Source organism: Malania oleifera, chromosome 5, assembly GCF_029873635.1.
Source record: "Malania oleifera isolate guangnan ecotype guangnan chromosome 5, ASM2987363v1, whole genome shotgun sequence".
Taxonomy (NCBI): domain Eukaryota; kingdom Viridiplantae; phylum Streptophyta; class Magnoliopsida; order Santalales; family Ximeniaceae; genus Malania; species Malania oleifera.
In genome coordinates, this window is record NC_080421.1 from 55,565,502 (window position 1) to 55,571,237 (window position 5,736).

Below are 5,736 nucleotides of genomic sequence, written 5' to 3' on the forward strand. Positions count from 1 at the left end.
GCACTAGATTGACTTTAGGGTTGTGAAAATACTATTGTTAGAATACTGACCTAGGGCATTGATTTTAAAAATACCAATTCACCCCCCCTCTTGGGATCACGGTAAAGCTAACAATTGGTATCAGAGCCATGTAGCATAGACTAATAGTTATTTTACAAAAGATCTTATATGGCTCACAAATCTGTGACCCCTTTCCCTAAGGGACCATCTTCCACACGACCTTTGATTTTCAGTGGTGTTAATTACACCATCTGAAAATAGAGGATGCGCATCTGCCTTCAAAATACAGATTGGAAGGTGTGGAGGATCGTCTCTAAAGGAAATTATGTTCCTATGAAAACAGAAGGTACAACTAGAGTTCCTAAAACTGAGGAAAAATATGATGATGATGATATGAAAGCTGTTAGGTTGAATGCCACTGCTATGAATGTTTTGTATTGTGGTCTTGATGTGAATGATTTTAATAGAGTAATGGCATGTGCTACTGCAAAAGAAATCTGGAATAAATTAGAAGTCACATATGAAGGTACTAGGGATGTGAAAGATAGTAGGATAGATATGCTGACTAGTGAATATGAGGCCTTTAGGATGAATGTAGATGAGTCCATTCAGAGCATGTACACTAGATTCATACATATTATAAACTCACTGCATGCATTAGGTAAGACCTATCCTACATATGAGATGATTAGGAAGATCCTTAGAGACTTGCCTCATGTTTGGGAAGCTAAGGCTATGACCATTTCTAAGGGTATAGACCTTAAGGCCATGATTCTAGATGAATTGATAGGCTCTCTGATTACCTATGAATTAGCCATAAATAAGAGACTCAATGAACATAATAGAGCGAAAAAGGTGACTGCATTGAAAACCTCCACTAACACATCTAGTGAATGCAGCAAACCTGACTCTGAGGATGATATGGCCATGCTAACTAGAAAATTTAGCAAATTCTTCAAGAAGAACAGAAAGCCATACAAAAGATATAGGGAGTCTGCATCTAAGAAGGGATAGTCTAGTAAAAGAAAATAAAAATCAAATGCTTCCACATGTTACAATTGCAATACAGTCGAGCACATCAAGCCGGACTACCCACTATTGAAAAAGGAGGCTAAGAAAAAAAAGAAAGCCATGAAGGTTGGCACTTCATGGGATAAATTGAGCTGGAGTGACTCAAACTTAGACCACAGCAACTCAGAGATTGCTAATTTGTGCTTGATGGCACATGGTGATGAGGTATCATCCTCTTGTTCATTATCTCCATATTATTCGTCTGATGATTGTGATTCTGATTGCATGCCTACATTTAGAGAAGTAAAATTTGAATATATTCGTGTATCTAAACTGTTGAATAAAATGACCAAAGAAAATGATAATTTGAAAAAGAAATGTGAAAATGTTCCAAAATTGTTTGGATTTGCAAAAACCTCTCATGCTTCGATTTTGAAAGAAAAGGATGTGACTATTGCTGAGCTTGAGAGGAAATTGGAGGATAGCTCCAAGATTGTCTTTAAATTCACCGAGGGCAAACGTAATTTTGAAAAACTACTTGGTGCCCAAAGAAATTCTCTAAGTAAAGGAGGGGTTAGGTTTTAATGGCGTTGAAAATGTTAGACGACCTGATCTTTACTTAGGACATTTCACATGTGAATCAAAATCTCAAGTCCCACCTAAAGATCCTAAGTGTAGAATGAAATGTTTTAAATACAAACAAATTGGGCATATTCAATTTGATTGTCCACTTAGGAATAAGCATGCGAAAATTAGAAAAGTATAGGTTGTTAAGGGTGATCAAGTTACTAAACCCCGTGGACACAACAAAATTTGGGGACCAACATCAGTTACTTAGTTTATTTTGCAGGTGTGTTTGAGATCGTCCTCCTCCAAGGACAGGTGGCATCTGGATAGCGGGTGCTCACGGCACATGACCAGCGACAAGACCAAATTTGTATCAATCATTCCTAAGGATGGAGGATATGTGACGTTCAGCGACAATGCAAAGGGTCGCATCATCGGCGTTGGTAAGGTTGGTAAGGATCCTTCCCTAATTATTGATAATGTTTTATTAGTTGATGGGTTGAAGCATAACTTATTGAGTATAATTCAACTGTGTGATAAAGGATATAAGGTATCATTTGAAAATGACAAATGCATAGTTGAAAGTAAATCAGATCATAAAGCGCTTTTTACTATCGAACGCCATGAAAATGTATACACTACCACTTTTGATAACTTGGTTTCACAACAAGTAACTTGTTTTTTTGCAATAAATGGAGCTAGTTTGTTGTGACATAGGCGCTTACGACACGCTAGCATGGACTTATTGTCTAAACTAGTGAGAAAAGATTTAGTCAAAGGCTTACCTAAAACATCATTTGTAAAAGTTAAAATTTGTGATGCATGTCAAATGGGTAAGCAAACAAAATCAAGTTTTAAGAAAAATAAATTTATATCTACCACTAGACCACTTGAAATGACTCACTTGGATTTTTTTGGTCCTAATTTTGTGCAACGTCTTAGTGGTAAATCATATGCTTTTGTTATTGTTGATGACTTTTCTAGGTTCACATGAGTGTTATTTCTTTCACATAAAAATGAATCATGCGAACAATTTACCAAGCTTTGTAGGAGAATTCAAAATGAAAAAGGTTATAAAATAACCCATATAAGAAGTGATAGAGGCACTAAATTTAAAAATGAAGGCATAGAAAATTATTATAACCTAGAGAGCATTTCACATAACTTTTCTGCACCTAGGACGCCTCAACAAAATGGTGTGGTAGAAAGAAAGAATAGGTCTTTACAAGAAATGGGTAGAACTATGCTAAATGAACATAACTTATGTAAATATTTTTGGGCCGAGGCCATAAATATTGCTTGTTATGTCATGAACAGGGTGTTGATTAGGCCGTCACTTAATAAAACCCCTTATGAATTGTGGAACAGCCATAAACCTAATATTTCCTATTTTCATGTTTTTGATTGCAAATGCTTTGTGCTTAGGGATAATGAACATCTGGGGAAATTTGATTCTAAATTTGATGAAGGTATTTTTCTAGGCTATGCTCTTAATAGTAAAGCATATAGGGTTTTCAATAAAAGAACATTGATTGTCATTGAATCTATCCATGTCGTGTTTGATGAATCTAATCCATTTTCTAAGAAAGATGATGAAGATGATGTTGACATTAGAAAATGCTTAGACAAGTTATCCATTGAAAACAATGCAAGTGAAAATTCATAAGTAAATGATAAATCATCTGAAGATAATGATAATGAAAATAAAGCTCAGGAGTTGCCTAGAGATTGGAAATTTATTAGGAACCATCCTATAGATCAAATCATAGGGGAATCATCTCGTGGTGTAGCCATAAGATCTTCCTTGAAAAATCTAGTGAGTCATTCTCCTTTCTTGTCTCAAGAAGAACTTAAAAATATTAAGGAAGCCATAGAGGATGAGTCTTGGTTGATGTCCATGCAAGAAGAACTTAATCAATTTGAAAGAAGCAAAGTATGGACCCTAGTTCCTAGGCCTAATGATCATACAATTATTAGAACTAAATGGGTATATAAAAATAAGAAAGATAAGAATGGGGTAATAACTAAAAATAAGGTTAGACTAGTTGCCCAAGGTTATAATCAGGAAGAGGGGACAGACTTTGACAAAACTTATGCTCCTGTAGCTTGGTTAGAAGTCATTCGTATGCTACTTGTTTATGCCACTTTTAAAAATTTTAAATTGTTTCAAATGAATGTTAAAAGCGCTTTTCTAAATGGCTATATTAATGAAGAAGTATATATAGAACAACTACTCGATTTTGAAAATCATAAATATCTAGATCATGTTTACCGGTTGTCTAAGGCCTTGTATTGATTAAAATAAGCTCCTAGAGCTTGGTACGAGAGGTTTAGTGGTTTTCTAGTAGAAAGTGGGTTTACCCGTGGCAAGATTGACACTACACTCTTCATAAAATCCAAAAATGATGATATGCTCTTTGTTTAAATTTATGTTGATGATATCATTTTCGAAGCAACTAATGATGAGTTGTGTAATGAGTTTGCCAAATGCATGCAAAATGAATTTGAAATGAGCATGATGGGTGAGCTTAGTTTCTTTTAAGGGCTGTAAATTAAACAAGCTAAATATGGAACTTTCATATGCCAATCTAAATATGTCAAGGACTTACTAAAGAAATTTAATATGGAAGATTGTAAAATTCTTGGTACTCCTATGAGTTCTTCCATTAAACTTGTATCGTGGCATGATTGGGAGTCTTCTATATCTCACTGCTAGTAGGCCTGATATTATGTTTAGTGTGTGCATGTGTGCTAGGTTTCAGGCCACCCCTAAGGAATCTCATCTATTGGCTGTTAAACGAATCCTTAGGTATCTAGTTGGAACTATAGAGTTAGGCTTATGATACCCTAAGCATACTACCTTTGAGATTGTGAGTTATATTGATGCTGACTTTGCCGGTAGTAAGGTTGATAGGAAGAGTACTAGCGGCACTTGTCACTATTTAGGACAATCTCTTGTTTTCTGATTCTCCAAGAAATAAAACTCAGTTGCCTTATCCACAGCCGAAGCAGAATATATTACAGCTGGAAGTTGTTGTGCTCAAACTCTTTATATGAAACAACAACTTATGGACTTTGGATTGCATTATGATACAGTACCGATTAAATGTGACAATACTAGTGCAATCAATATCTCTAAAAATCCTATCTCACATTCATGAACTAAACACATTGACATCACTTCCTTTGTGATCATGTGCAAAAAGGAGATGTGACTCTTGAATTTGTATGCACTAATGAGCAATGGGTGGACATTTTCACTAAACCACTTTCAGAAGATAGGTTCATACAAATTAGACGTAAATTAGGTCTCATGCATAGTAGAGAAGCTTCTTAGATATTTCATCGTTTGCATAAATTTAGGGAGAGCTTTCAAATAATTTTAGATTCTAACAACAAATATAACTAGTGATATCTTTCATTGGCTTGGACTTTATGAACATGACTATGTCTTGCAATGCATAATTCTCATATCGACTGCATGATGATGATTGTATTTACGTTTTATGCCTTGATCATACTGGAACTGTTTAAGTTGAGTAGTTATGAATAAATTGTTAGATCTTAAAACTCAAAACATGTCATTTTCATACAGGTATCTTTGGAAAAATGTTATATTTTCAAACGGCATGCTATCGAAATTTTTAAAATTTTACCTGTGCATCGAGTTGTTTGAACAGGATCATCCTTTGCATGCACTAAAGGTAGGAACACAAGGAAGCCATACAATCCATAAAGTTCAAGTCTAAGATGGCTCTTGAAGAAGCAAAAGAAATGAAGACAACTTTTAGTTCTTGTAATTGCATTCAATTCAATTTGGTTTGTAATTTATTATGGTATGTAATAACTGCATCATGCATGATAGGATTATATGCTCAAGACCATATATTGACCTTAGGGATCATCTTCGGTTGATCGACGTCAAATTTTTTAGGTTAACTCAAAGCCCTAGATTGACCTTAGTTCACTTCATGAAAAATCCCCTTAAGCCTAAATGCAAAAACATACAAATAAGGATAAAATTATATAAGGTCAAAAGAAGAAGAAAAATTTTCAAAAGGATCTCGGTCAACCGAACCATTGGTGTTATAAACGCCTCGAAAGACTGACCAGCCAAAAAGTCAATATGTTGACCTAGCTCGGTCGACCAAACCAAAT